This window comes from Anomaloglossus baeobatrachus, chromosome 5 (assembly GCF_048569485.1).
Source record: "Anomaloglossus baeobatrachus isolate aAnoBae1 chromosome 5, aAnoBae1.hap1, whole genome shotgun sequence".
NCBI classification, from domain to species: Eukaryota; Metazoa; Chordata; class Amphibia; order Anura; family Aromobatidae; genus Anomaloglossus; species Anomaloglossus baeobatrachus.
The window spans coordinates 33,518,085-33,533,322 of NC_134357.1; the positions used below are offsets into that span (position 1 = coordinate 33,518,085).

At 54.1% G+C, this 15,238-nt stretch overlaps 1 protein-coding gene across 1 annotated transcript in view; it reads left to right on the forward strand.

Annotated features, from left to right (window-relative positions):
- Positions 1-15,238, forward strand: part of EXOSC1 (exosome component 1) — a 67,395-nt gene that overhangs the window by 51,479 nt on the left and 678 nt on the right. The window lies entirely within an intron of this gene.

Consider the following 15,238-nt stretch of genomic DNA (forward strand, 5'->3'; position numbering starts at 1 on the left):
GCTATAGGTATAGAAGTGGTGTCTAGGTATAGTAAAGTAGCCATGCGCTGCGCAATGAAACCACCTATAGCGCCACCTGGTGGAAAACAACGGCGTTAGCATTTTTATCTCGAAAACTATACCTAGACACCACTTATATGCCTATAGCTGCCGCCGTTCTCAAGTTAATGGCGGTGGACAGGATATGGGTGGACACACTGTATAAAGACCTGAGAACCCATGAAGAATGTACTGCAAGGATGAGCCACCTTTTTTGGACAATTTTGCTTTCTTTGGTAATATGCATGTATTTGGCAGGGCTGAGGAGTCGGTAAACCAAACCTTCGACTCCGACTCCTCAATTTCTCTTGCACCGACTCTGACTCCTACATATATTGCTTATAGTTAGGTTCACATTGTACTACAATAAATTTTTCACTTAAATATAAGCATTATACTAAATGTTATTATTTAGTAAAATATTCAGCACACTCTGCATTGCACTACTGTCCCCAATTTATTATATATTTTAGGAGTCTGAGTCGGTGCATTTTATTCCGACTCCACCAAAATGAGCTCCGACTCCACCAAAATGAGCTCCGATTCCATAGCCCTGGTATTTGGTGTTGTTATTTTTGGAAATTGGTTCCTTTTAAAAATGTTACACCATTTGCTTTTTATAGGCTTTGTGCTGCACGGTCTATTGTTGGTTGCAGAATAAGTTAACTGACAATCCTTCAGTGAGATCGCTCAGACGTAACAGTTTTTAACTATTCTGTTATTTTTGGAGTTGCCGTATTTTTTGGATTATAAGATGTATCTGACTATAATGTGCCTCAAATTTAGAGTAGGAAATTGGGAAAAAAATTTATTTTTTTTTAACCCCTTCAGCCCCCGGGCACTTTCCGTGTTTGCGGTTTTGTTTTTTGCTCCCCTTCTTCCGAAAGCCGTAACTTTTTTTTTTTTTTATTTTTCCGTCAATCTTGCCATATGAGGGCTTGTTTTTTGCGGGACGAGTTGTACTTTTAAATGAAACCATAAGTTTACTTGTATTTAAGGGGTTAAAAAAATTCACAAGTATGTCCAATAAAAGTGGCATACGTTTTGCGCCAATTTTCGAAACCCGTAGCGTTCTCATTTTGCGGGATCTATGGCTCAGTGACTGCTTATTTTTTGCGTTTCGAGCTGACGTTTCTAATGGTACCATTTTTGCGCAGATGCTACGGTTTGATCGCCTGTTATTGTATTCTGTGTAAAAGTTGCGGCGACCAAAAAAAGTAATTTTGGCGTTTGGAATTTTTTTGCCACTACGCCGTTTACCAATCAGATTAATTGATTTTATATGTTAATAGATCGGGCATTTCTGAACGTGGCGATACCAAATATGTGTTTCTTCATCGTTCCTTATGGGAGACCCAGACCATGGGTGTATAGCTTCTGCCTCCGGAGGACACACAAAGTACTACACTAAAAGTGTAGCTCCTCCCTCCGAGCATATACACTCCCCGGATGACAAATCCAACCAGTTCAATGCTTTGTGTTCAGGAGGTCACACACACATGCATCCTCTGATTTTTGATTTCAAAGATTTGGAAGAAAAGCGGGTCCAATCTGGACTCCCGGCATGTCCCTTCTCACCCCACTGTGTCGGCGGTGCTGTTAAGGTTGATGTTACAAGGCTGGAGCCCTTTCATGCCGCGCTCCTTCACCATCCCCTGAGGCTCTGGCTTGAAGTGGGAGCCATCACGGTTCTCTCTGCTTTGCAGGAGACCGGTCTCCATCCGCAGCCCTTTTCAGGACCCTGACGGACGGAGCGATGACCCCCCAGGGACCTGGCACCTGCGTCTCACAAGCTAAGTATTGAGACGCTATTACCACAGACGGTGGTCTTTCCAGGGGTCCCTTGTACTTTATATATTGGGGAGAGTGTGTTTTATATCTGTGTTCACATTTCCGGCCGGTTCTCCAGCTTTCACTGGAGAACCGCGCCGAGGGTGCCTGCACGCTGGCCGCATGTTTAAATCTAGGCCCCGGCTTCGCCTGAGGCCTAGTTTCGATTCTATGTCAGTCAGTGCAGTGAGACAGGGTGGCTCCGCCCAGCGGCTGTTCAGCACAGGGAAGGGACACTCCTCACTGAGGAAAGCTTCCCTCCCCTGTATGCCTCATTTGCCCTCCGTCCTGCTCTCAGAGTAGGCTCCGCCCCTCTCCTCGCTGCGGACGCCATTTTCTCAGCGTTCTAGGGCACAGAGATCAATGTCTGCAAACACATTGTGACAAATGGGGGCCTGGGACAGAGCCCCCACTTCTGGGGAATCTGGAGGGCACAGAGATGTTATGTTAAACGGTCTGGCAAGCCACAACCTCTGGTTGTGCTGCTGCTTATATACTCTGTTTAGACAATCTGCTGGGGGTCTTTCTGGACAGAGCCCCCACTTCTGCAGCATGTCTCACATCAGAGCAAGGCTGCAAGGCTGTTCTTAATATGCACTGCATGTAGGCTCGTACTGCCTGTACCGAGCACATAACCACATTGTGATGCCTGCTCTAACATAGTGGTGCCTCAGCCTGGAGTCTCCCCAGTGGTCCCTCCGGCTGCTCCGGCTCCGGTGGCTGAACCCCCGGCTTGGGTAGAATCCCTCTCTCCAGGGGACAGCTGTCCCGGACACTGCTGAGCATGCATCAGCCCCCTTCTCAGGGCGCTTCTGCTGCTACAGCTCGCTCAGCAAAGCTCACAGAGGATTCTCCATCTGGTCTCAGACCCCTTCCTCCTAAAATGGAGACGCAGGGTCCCCTTTCCCTCCTCGCCCCGCGGCTCTGGTTCACGAGCTGACTCGCAGGACAAGAAGGATGCCTTACTGGGGGCTCGGACGCTTCTCCATGTACCCCATTGATCTGTCCGAAAGTGACGCAGATGCTAATGATTTGATTGCGTCCATTATATTTGTACTGGACCTCAATCCGCCTGTATCAGGGGAGCACCCCTCTCTGGCAGAAAAGCATCAGTATACCTTGCCTAAGAGAACAAGGAGTGTGTTCCTTATCCACTCCAGCTTTCAGATCACTGTGACCAAGCCCAGAGCCTGTCCTGACAGACGCTTCCCAGAGCGTGGTTCTGATGACTGTTTCCCCCTTCCACCAGTGGTGGTCAAGGAGTGGGCTCATTTACCAAGGGTGGACCCTTCGGTGTCTAGACTTTCAGCCCGGACAGTTGTATCAGTGGCTGACGGCACCTCTCTAAGGATCCCACTGTCCGCCAGGTTGTCCTTCTGGCCAAATCTATATATGAGGCGGCAGGGGCCTCGTTCTCCCCATCTTTTGCAGCAGTGCGGGCTCTCAAAGCCATCTCTGCTTCTCGGGAGGAGATGCATTCCCTCACCAGGGTCTTTATGCCCGAATGGTTGCCTTAACTTCCAGGCTTCAGTCTTTTCATCCTATAGCTGGAGACTGTCACCGCACTGCGGTGGCCTCGGCTACTTCCCTCGCTATCCGCAGGTTCCTGTGGCTTCGAGAGTGGAAGGCAGATGCTTCTTAAGAAGTTCCTTGCTGGACTCCCTTTTGCTGGGACCAGTCTATTCGGTGAACAACTGGATGAAATTATTAAGGAAGCTTTTGGCAGGAAGAGTACTTCCATGCCACAACCCAGGAAACCTTCCAGGGCAGGAACCAGTCGAGGTTTCGTTCCTTTCGTTTCCTCTAACTGGTCGTCCTCTAAGCCCTCGGCCTCGTCCACTAACTCAGCCAAGGTCCGTAAACCAACTGGCGCATGTAGCCGTGTCCTAAGTCGACAGGAGCTGCTGCCACCAAGGCAGCCTCCTCTTGATTATCTGGCCGCGCCAGTAACGTCCTTGGTTGGTGGCAGGCTCTCCCTCTTGGGCGACGTGTGGTTTCAACACGTCTTCGATCAGTGGGTGTGGGTTACCATCTCCCACGTCTACAGAATGGAATTCTATCCAGCCGCCAAACAGATTTTTCTGACAACTCCCCCCTGCTCCAAGGCCGCCGCCTTCTCACAGGCCGTGGCATTCTTGCAGGCCAATGGAGTAATTGTACCAGTTCCCGACTGGGAACGGTTCTGAGATTTCTACTCAAATCTCTTCCTAGTCCCCGAAAAGGACGGTGCTTTCCGACCTGGATCTCAAGCTTCTCAACAAGCATGTTCAGGTGCGGCAATTTTGCATGGAATCTCTGCGATCAGTCAATGACCCAAGGAGATTTCTTAGCATCCATCGACATCAGAGATGTCTCTCTGCATGTGCCATTCGCAGTTTCACACCAGCGTTGGCTACGTTTTGTAATTGGAGAGGAACATTTCCAATTCGTGGCTCTCCCCTTTGGGTTACCCACGGCCCCTCGTGTATTCACCAGTTGCGGTTCTGCTCCTCCAGGGGTTGGTAGTGATTCCTTACCTGGACGACCTTCTAGTCAGGGCTTCATCCAGTGCAGACTGTCAGCGGAGTGTCTCGCTCACTCTCAGCGGAGTGTCTCGCTCACTCTCAGCGGAGTGTCTCGCTCACTCTCAGCGGAGTGTCTCGCTCACTCTCAGCGGAGTGTCTCGCTCACTCTCAGCGGAGTGTCTCGCTCACTCTCAGCGGAGTGTCTCGCTCACTCTCAGCGGAGTGTCTCGCTCACTCTCAGCGGAGTGTCTCGCTCACTCTCAGCGGAGTGTCTCGCTCACTCTCAGCGGAGTGTCTCGCTCACTCTCAGCGGAGTGTCTCGCTCACTCTCAGCGGAGTGTCTCGCTCACTCTCAGCGGAGTGTCTCGCTCACTCTCAGCGGAGTGTCTCGCTCACTCTCAGCGGAGTGTCTCGCTCACTCTCAGCGGAGTGTCTCGCTCACTCTCAGCGGAGTGTCTCGCTCACTCTCAGCGGAGTGTCTCGCTCACTCTCAGCGGAGTGTCTCGCTCACTCTCAGCGGAGTGTCTCGCTCACTCTCAGCGGAGTGTCTCGCTCACTCTCAGCGGAGTGTCTCGCTCACTCTCAGCGGAGTGTCTCGCTCACTCTCAGCGGAGTGTCTCGCTCACTCTCAGCGGAGTGTCTCGCTCACTCTCAGCGGAGTGTCTCGCTCACTCTCAGCGGAGTGTCTCGCTCACTCTCAGCGGAGTGTCTCGCTCACTCTCAGCGGAGTGTCTCGCTCACTCTCAGCGGAGTGTCTCGCTCACTCTCAGCGGAGTGTCTCGCTCACTCTCAGCGGAGTGTCTCGCTCACTCTCAGCGGAGTGTCTCGCTCACTCTCAGCGGAGTGTCTCGCTCACTCTCAGCGGAGTGTCTCGCTCACTCTCAGCGGAGTGTCTCGCTCACTCTCAGCGGAGTGTCTCGCTCACTCTCAGCGGAGTGTCTCGCTCACTCTCAGCGGAGTGTCTCGCTCACTCTCAGCGGAGTGTCTCGCTCACTCTCAGCGGAGTGTCTCGCTCACTCTCAGCGGAGTGTCTCGCTCACTCTCAGCGGAGTGTCTCGCTCACTCTCAGCGGAGTGTCTCGCTCACTCTCAGCGGAGTGTCTCGCTCACTCTCAGCGGAGTGTCTCGCTCACTCTCAGCGGAGTGTCTCGCTCACTCTCAGCGGAGTGTCTCGCTCACTCTCAGCGGAGTGTCTCGCTCACTCTCAGCGGAGTGTCTCGCTCACTCTCAGCGGAGTGTCTCGCTCACTCTCAGCGGAGTGTCTCGCTCACTCTCAGCGGAGTGTCTCGCTCACTCTCAGCGGAGTGTCTCGCTCACTCTCAGCGGAGTGTCTCGCTCACTCTCAGCGGAGTGTCTCGCTCACTCTCAGCGGAGTGTCTCGCTCACTCTCAGCGGAGTGTCTCGCTCACTCTCAGCGGAGTGTCTCGCTCACTCTCAGCGGAGTGTCTCGCTCACTCTCAGCGGAGTGTCTCGCTCACTCTCAGCGGAGTGTCTCGCTCACTCTCAGCGGAGTGTCTCGCTCACTCTCAGCGGAGTGTCTCGCTCACTCTCAGCGGAGTGTCTCGCTCACTCTCAGCGGAGTGTCTCGCTCACTCTCAGCGGAGTGTCTCGCTCACTCTCAGCGGAGTGTCTCGCTCACTCTCAGCGGAGTGTCTCGCTCACTCTCAGCGGAGTGTCTCGCTCACTCTCAGCGGAGTGTCTCGCTCACTCTCAGCGGAGTGTCTCGCTCACTCTCAGCGGAGTGTCTCGCTCACTCTCAGCGGAGTGTCTCGCTCACTCTCAGCGGAGTGTCTCGCTCACTCTCAGCGGAGTGTCTCGCTCACTCTCAGCGGAGTGTCTCGCTCACTCTCAGCGGAGTGTCTCGCTCACTCTCAGCGGAGTGTCTCGCTCACTCTCAGCGGAGTGTCTCGCTCACTCTCAGCGGAGTGTCTCGCTCACTCTCAGCGGAGTGTCTCGCTCACTCTCAGCGGAGTGTCTCGCTCACTCTCAGCGGAGTGTCTCGCTCACTCTCAGCGGAGTGTCTCGCTCACTCTCGCCACGCTTGCAAGTCCACTCTGACCCCGACCCAGGAACTTACGTACCTAGGGATGCAATTCGAGACTCTGCCGGCACTTGTGAAGCTGCCCTTAGTCAAACAGAAGTCCCTTCATCTGGCGGTTCGCTCTCTGCTGAGGCTCCGCCGTCATTCCATCAGGCACCTCATGCAGGTGCTGGGTCAGATGGTGGCGTCAATGGAAGCGGTTCCCCTTGCCAGTTGCATCTGCGTCCCCTGCAGCTGGACATCCTCCGCTGTTGGGACAAGGGACTTCTTCCTTGCACAGGCTGGTGGCTCTGTCGCCACAGACCAGGAGCTCTCTTTAAGTGGTGGCTTCGGCCCCTCTCTCTGTCCCAGGGACGCTCCTTTCTGGCCCCGTCATGGGTGATTCTCACCACGGATGCCAGTCTATCCGGCTGGGGAGCAGTGTTTCTCCACCACCGAGCACAGGGCACTTGGACTCCGTCCGAATCAGCCCTCTCGATCAATGTGCTGGAAATCAGGGCTGTACTCCTAGGACTCGCAGCCGCCTAGCAATGTTGGAAGTTCAACGTATCCTTCAGTGGACCGAGGACTCCAAGTCCACCATATCCGCAGTCCACATCCCAGGCGTAGAAAACTGGGAGGCAGATTATCTCAGCCGTCAAACCGTGGACAGCGGCGAGTGAGCCCTGCATCCGGCAGTGTTCCGGTCAATTTAGCAGGCGGGGCACTCCGGAAGTGGATCTAATGGCATCCCGGCACAACAACAAGGTCCCGGTTTACGTGGCTCGCTCCCACGATCCTCAGGCCTTGGCAGCGGACGCGCTGGTTCCAGATTGGTCCCAGTTCCGTCTGGCCTACGTGTTTCCCCCTCTAGCTCTCTTGCCCAGAGTCCTGCGCAAGACCAAAATGGAGGGCCGTCGGGTCGTGCTCATCGCCCCAGACTGGCCCAGGCGAGCTTGGTTCCCAGACCTGCTCCGTCTGTTCGTAGAGGTGCTGTGGCATCTCCCGGACCGGCCAGACGTTCTCTCAGAGGGTCCGTTTTCCACAACAATTCTGCGGCTCTCAGATTGACGGCGTGGCTCTTGAGCCCTGAATCCTTACGGCTTCAGGCATTCCTTCCGAGGTCATCTTCACTATGACTCAGGCTCGGAAGTCTTCCTCGGCCAGGATTTACCTCAGGACTTGGAGAATTTTCCGGTCCTGGTGTCGTTCTTCCGGCCATGCTCCTTGGCCGTTTTTTCCTTGCCGACCATACTGTCCTTTCTACAGTCCGGCCTGCAGCTAGGACTGTCCCTCCTTCCCTCAAGGGACAGGTCTCGGCTCTGTCAGCGTTGTTCCAGCGGCGTATCGCCCGACTGGCCCAGGTGCGCACCTTCATGCAGGGCGCATCTCACATCATTCCGCCTTACCGGCGGTCTCTGGATCCCTGAGACCTTAATCTGGTCCTCATAGCCTTACAGAAACCCCCCTTTGAGCCTCTTAGGGAGGTTTCGTTGTTTAGTCTTTCACAGAAAGTGGTCTTTCTGGTGGCCATAATTTATCTCAGGAGAGTCTCTGATTTGACTGTGCTCTCTTCGGAGTCACCCTTTTTGGTCACCAAGACAAGGTGGTTCTCCGTCCGACTCCGGGCCTTCTCCCTAAGGTGGTGTCTCCTTTCCACCTTAACCAGGACATTTCATTGTCTTCCCTTGGTTCGGCCCCTGTGCATCGCTTTGAGAAAGCGTTGCATGCTTTAGATTTGGTGCGGACGCTCCGGATCTATGTGTCACGCACCGCTGTTTTTTAGGCGGTGCACCTCTCTTTTTGTGCTGACCACAGGTCAGCGCAAGGGTTTCTCGGCTTCTAAACCGACCCTAGCTCGTTGGATTAGGTCGGCCATATCCGATGCCTACCAATGCTCTCAGGTGCCTCCCCCGCCGGGGATTAAGGCGCACTCGACCAGAGCTGTCGGTGCCTCTTGCGCTACGGCTCAGCAGGTCTGTAAGGCTGCCACTTGGTCTAGTCTGCACACCCTTTCGAAGCACTACCAAGTGCATGCTCATGCTTCGGCAGATGCGAGCTTGGGCAGACGCATCCTTCAGGCGGCTGTCGCCCATTTGTGAAGTTAGGTTTTGCCTACTTCTCAGTTTCTGTTTATTTCCCACCCATGGACTGCTTTGAGACGTCTCATGGTCTGGGTCTCCCATAAGGAACGATGAAGAAAAAGAGAATTTTGTTTACTTACCGTAAATTCTTTTTCTTATAGTTCCGACATGGGAGACCCAGCACCCTCCCTGTTGCCTGTTGGCAGCTTTCTTGTTCCGTGTGTTTTCACCGGCTGTTGTTGTAGACAGAGGTTCCGGTTATTCCGGGTTTTACTCTATCTCTACTTATGGGTGGATGTCCTCCTTCAGCTTTGGCACTAAACTGGTTGGATTTGTCATCCGGGGAGTGTATATGCTCGGAGCTGGTCAATCTGCGCATGCGCTGCCCCTGGTACTATTTTTCTGATTCCCCCCCCCCCTTCCCCATCTCCAGGAGATTAATGGTGCTTGTCTCACGTCGCCAGTACACCTCTCCTCCCAGCCCAGGGTATGCAGCATTGCCCCACTCGTGCCGCCGCCAGCTTTCTATGACCCCTCTTCACACCCCCCCCCCACACCTTTCCGGAAGCTATGTTCGCCTTATAAGACGCATCCACATATCTTTGCCTCTCCATTGGGAGACCCAGACAATTGGGTGTATATTTTCTGCCTCCGGAGGCCACACAAAGTATTACACTGAAAAAGTGTAACCCCTCCCCTCTGCCTATACACCCTCCCGTGGATCACGGGCTCCTCAGTTTTATGCTTTGTGTGGAAGGAGGCACACATCCACTCATGCATTCCCATTTTAGTCAGCAGCAGCTGCTGATTTTATCGGTTGGAAGAAAAGAGGGCCCCCACTGGGGCCCCCGGCATGCTCCCTTCTCACCCCACTACGTCGGCGGTGCTGTTAAGGTTGAGGTACCCATTGCGGGTACAGAGGCTGGAGCCACATGCCGTTTTCCTTCACCATCCCTTAGAGGCTCTGGGAGAAGTGGGATCCTGACCGGTCATCCATTTACTGGGACCGGGCTCCCTCCGCAGCCCCTGTGGGAATCTGCCGGACAGGAGTCTATGTATCCTCAGGGACAGGGCCCTGCATCTATAAGGTACTCTGTGTCCCCATGGGGACTGTGCACGGAGCGCTTGTTTCCCGGACGCTGCAGCAGCTGCTGGTTTGTGAAAACCGGGACTTCCGCGCCGACCGAGCCTGTTTGTCGGCCGCGGTCTTAAATTTAGTCCCCGGCTTCATTGCGGCCTAGTAGCATACTCCCGCCCCCGGGCCTGCCAGTCAGGGGTAAGGGCGGGACGGCCGACCTGACGTCGGCGGTGAGGGCTGGAGCATCCTGTATGGTTACTCCCCCCCTCACTGATCACTTTGGGGCCCCAGATTCCCGCACTTTCATAGCGCCGCCCACGGCTCCCTCCTCCCCTGAGAGCTCCGGCAGCCATTTTTACACACATTCTGCCGGTGGAGGATTTTCAGGAACGAGCTCTGCAGCTCTGGGAGACCTAAGGCAGGGAGTCTGGAGGACACACACTCCGCTTTGGGCGGTCGGTAAGCCACACCGGTCATCCGGTGCTGGTCCCCCTAGGGTGCCGGAGTATATATATATATATATATATATATATATATATATATATATATATATATATATATATATATATATATATATATATATATATATATATATATATATATATATATATATATATATATTTCTGTTCGGCCGGGATTGTTTACCTTTTCCCATATACCCTCAGTGATCACTCTCCTAGGAGACAACAGCATGTCGTCCACAAGGAGCAAGGGCGCTAAGGCACAGGGTTTTTTTGCAACCTGTACCTCTTGTGGGGCTATGTTACCTGCGGGTTCCACCTACCCTCACTGTGAGCAATGCTCGACCCCTGTTTCACTTGCTCAGCCGGAGCCTCGGTCACGAGTGGGCCCCTCGGCTCAGGCAGACCCTCCTGCTCCCACTGTCCAGGCGGCAGGGACAGAGTTTGCAGTCTTTGCTGAGAAACTCTCTGAGTCACTTTCACAATCCATGGCTCAGTCTATGGACAAATGGTCTGCCAAGCTACTAGAAGCCTTGCAGTCCAGACCGGTCCTTACACAGGCCCCGGGCCCTGTTGGATCATCGCCTCCAGGTCCCTCTCGGTCCGCGCCGCAGCGCGCTCCCGGGGTGGCCCCTAGGTCTCACGTGGAGGACTCCTGCACGGACCACAGTCCCAGACCGGCTAAGCGGGCTCGCTGGGAATCTTCCCCGACTTCCTCACGCTGCTCGGGGTCTCAGGTTGAGGACTCTCTGGAGGACGAGGCGGACGTTGCAGCTCAGGGCTCTGACCCTGACTTTGCACTCAATCTTGATACACCTGAGGGGGACGCCTTAGTAAATGATCTTATATCGTCCATCAACCAGGTGCTAGATCTATCTCCCCCACCTCCACCTATAGAGGAGTCGGCTTCGCAGCAGGAGAAACACCAGTTTAGGTTTCCCAAACGTACACGGAGTGCGTTTTTCGATCACTCTAACTTCAGAGATGCTGTCCAGAAGCACAGAGCATTTCCGGACAAGCGCTTTACTAAGCGCCTTAATGACACACGTTACCCCTTCCCCTCTGACGTAGTTAAGGGTTGGGCTCAATGTCCCAAGGTGGATCCTCCAGTCTCTAGACTGGCGGCTAGATCTGTAGTATCAGTTGCAGATGGCTCATCGCTCAAGGATGCCACTGACAGGCAGATAGAGCTCCTGGTGAAATCCATCTATGAAGCCACAGGCGCGTCTTTTGCCCCGGCCTTTGCAGCCGTGTGGGCACTCCAAGCTATCTCAGCTTGTCTGTCTGAGATTAATGCGGTCACACGTACCTCTGCTCCGCAGGTTGCGTCTTTGACTTCTCAGGCGTCGGCTTTTTCGTCCTACGCCATGAACGCCGTCCTGGACTCTGGTAGCCGTACAGCGGTGGCATCCGCTAATTCTGTGGCAGTCCGCAGGGCCATGTGGCTACGCGAATGGAAGGCAGACTCTGCTTCCAAGAAGTTCTTAACCGGTTTGCCGTTTTCTGGCGACCGATTTGTTTGGCGAACGATTGGATGAAATTATTAAAGAATCCAAGGGAAAGGACTCGTCCTTACCCCAGTCCAAACCGAAGAGACCTCAGCAACGGAAAATACAACCGAGGTTTCGGTCCTTTCGGCCCTCAGCCAATCCCAATCCTCTTCGTCCAACAGGCCAGAGAAAGGCCAGAGGAACTCCTATGCGTGGCGGTCTAAGTCACGCCCCCAAAAAGCCGCCGGAGGCACTGCCTCCAAGGCGGCCTCCTCATGACTTTCGGCCTCCCCGAACCGCATCCTCGGTCGGTGGCAGGCTCTCCCGCTTTTGCGACGCCTGGTGGCCACATGTTCAAGACCGATGGGTGAGAGACATTCTGTCTCACGGTTACAGGATAGAGTTCAGCTCTTGTCCTCCGACTCGTTTCTCCAGAACATCTCCGCCCCCCTCTCGGGCCGACGCACTTTTTCAGGCTGTGGGCGTTCTGAAGACAGAAGGAGTGGTGATTCCCGTTCCCCCTCAGGAACATGGTCACGGCTTCTACTCCAACTTGTTCGTGGTGCCAAAGGACGGATCATTCCGTCCCGTTCTGGACCTCAAATTGCTCAACAGGCATGTGAGCACCAGAAGGTTTCGGATGGAATCTCTCCGCTCGGTCATCGCTTCGATGTCACAAGGAGACTTCCTAGCATCGATCGACATCAAGGATGCTTATCTCCATGTGCCGATCGCACCCGAACATCAACGCTTCCTGCGTTTCGCCATCGGGGACGAACACCTTCAGTTCGTGGCACTGCCTTTCGGCCTGGCGACAGCCCCAGGGGTCTTCACCAAAATCATGGCATCCGTTGTAGCGGTCCTACACTCTCAGGGCCACTCGGTGATCCTGTACTTAGACGATCTCCTAGTCAGGGCACCCTCCCGGGTGGCGTGTCAACACAGCCTGACCGTCGCTCTGGCGACTCTCCAGCAGTTCGGGTGGCTCATCAACTTCCCAAAGTCCAAGTTGACACCGACCCAATCACTGACTTACCTCGGGATGGAGTTTCATACACAGTCAGCGGTAGTCAAGCTACCGCTGGACAAACAGCTTTCTCTGCAGACAGGGGTGCAATCTCTTCTTCGGGGTCAGTCACACCCCTTGAGGCGCCTCATGCACTTCCTGGGGAAGATGGTGGCAGCAATGGAGGCAGTGCCCTTCGCGCAGTTCCATCTGCGCCCACTCCAATGGGACATTCTCCGCAAATGGGACAGGAGGTCGACGTCCCTCGACAGGAACGTCTCTTTCCCTTGCAGCCAAAACCTCTCTTCAGTGGTGGCTTCTTCCCACTTCTCTATCGCAGGGAAAATCCTTCCTGCCCCCAACCTGGGCTGTGGTCACGACGGACGCGAGCCTGTCAGGGTGGGGAGCGTTTTTTCTCCACCACAGGGCTCAGGGAACCTGGACTCCGATAGAGTCTTCCCTTCAGATCAATGTTCTGGAGATAAGGGCAGTGTATCTAGCCCTATTGGCGTTCCATCGGTGGCTGGAGGGCAGGCAGATCCGTATACAGTCGGACAACGCCACGGCGGTCGCGTACATCAACCACCAGAGCGGCACGCGCAGCCGTCAAGCCTTCCAGGAAGTCCGGCGGATTCTGCGGTGGGTGGAAGCCACAGCCTCCACCATCTCCGCAGTTCACATCCCGGGCGTAGAAAACTGGGAAGCAGATTTTCTCAGTCGTCAGGGCATGGATGCGGGGGAATGGTCTCTTCACCCAGACGTGTTTCGAGAGATCTGTCGCCGCTGGGGAACGCCGGACGTCGATCTCATGGCGTCACGGCACAACAACAAGGTCCCGGCCTTCATGGCACAGTCTCAAGATCACAGAGCTCTGGCGGCGGACGCGTTAGTTCAGGATTGGTCGCAGTTTCGACTCCCTTATGTGTTTCCTCCTCTGGCGATGTTGCCCAGAGTGTTACGCAAGATCAGATCCGACTGTCGTCGCGCCATTCTCGTCGCTCCAGACTGGCCGAGGCGGTCGTGGTACCCGGATCTGTGGCATCTCACGGTTGGTCAGCCGTGGGCGCTTCCAGACCGCACAGACCTGCTGTCACAAGGGCCGTTTTTCCATCTGAATTCTGCGGCCCTCAACCTGACTGTATGGCCATTGAGTCCTAGCTCCTAGCGTCGTCGGGGTTATCTCAGGATGACATTGCCACTATGAGACAGGCCAGGAAACCAACGTCCGCCAAGATCTATTACAGGTCATGGCGGATCTTCTTGTCCTGGTGCTCTGATAATGGTTTTACTCCCTGGCCTTTTGCCTTACCCATTTTTCTTTCATTCCTTCAATCCGGAATGGACAAGGGTTTGTCACTGGGCTCTCTCAAGGGACAAGTATCTGCGCTCTCAGTATTTTTCAAAAGCGCCTGGCAAGGCTTCCGCAGGTCCGCACGTTCCTGCAGGGAGTTTGCCACATAGTTCCACCCTACAAGCGTCCGCTGGAACCCTGGGACCTTAACAGGGTGCTAATGGCTCTTCAAAAACCACCTTTCGAGCCGCTGAGGGATGTCTCTTTATCACGTCTTTTGCAGAAGGTGGCATTTCTTGTGGCAATTGCCTCACTCCGAAGAGTGTCGGAGCTTGCAGCGCTGTCATGCAAATCCCCCTTCCTGGTTTTTCACCAGGATAAGGTGGTCCTGCGTCCTGTCCCGGAATTTCTCCCTAAAGTGGTATCTCCTTTTCATCTGAATCAGGATATCTACTTACCGTCATTTTGCCCTCATCCAGTTCACCAATGTGAAAAGGATTTGCATTCATTAGATCTAGTGAGAGCACTCCGGCTCTACGTGTCTCGCACGGCGCCCCTGCGCCGTTCAGATGCGCTCTTTGTCCTTGTCGCTGGCCAGCGTAAGGGGTCGCAGGCTTCCAAGTCAACCTTGGCTCGGTGGATCAAGGAACCGATTCTTGAAGCCTACCATTCTTCGGGGCTTCCGCTTCCTTCGGGGCTGAAAGCCCATTCTACCAGAGCCGTGGGTGCGTCCTGGGCATTGCGGCACCGGGCTACGGCTCAGCAGGTGTGTCAGGCAGCTACCTGGTCTAGTCTGCACACTTTTACAAAACACTATCAGGTGCATACCTATGCTTCGGCAGACGCCAGTCTAGGTAGGCGAGTCCTTCAGGCGGCGGTTGCCCACCTGTAAGAGGGGGCCGTTTTCGGCTCTTTTATTGAGGTATTCTTTTACCCACCCAAGGACTGCTCTTGGACGTCCCAATTGTCTGGGTCTCCCAATGGAGCGACAAAGAAGGGAATTTTGTTTACTTACCGTAAATTCCTTTTCTTCTAGCTCCTATTGGGAGACCCAGCACCCGCCCCTGTGCCCTTCGGGCTGTTGTTCTTTTGTGTACACATGTTGTTCATGTTGAATTGTTCTTTTGGTTCATGGTTTCAGTTCTCCAAACATCCTTCGGATTGAATTTACCCCAGACCAATTTATAAGTTTCCTCCTTCCTGCTTTTGCACCAAAACTGAGGAGCCCGTGATCCACGGGAGGGTGTATAGGCAGAGGGGAGGGGTTACACTTTTTCAGTGTAATACTTTGTGTGGCCTCCGGAGGCAGAAGCTATACACCCAATTGTCTGGGTCTCCCAATAGGAGCTAGAAGAAAAGGAATTTACGGTAAGTAAACAAAATTCCCTTCTTCTCCCCAATTTTGGGGGCATAAAAAGGGTGTTTTATAGTTTTAT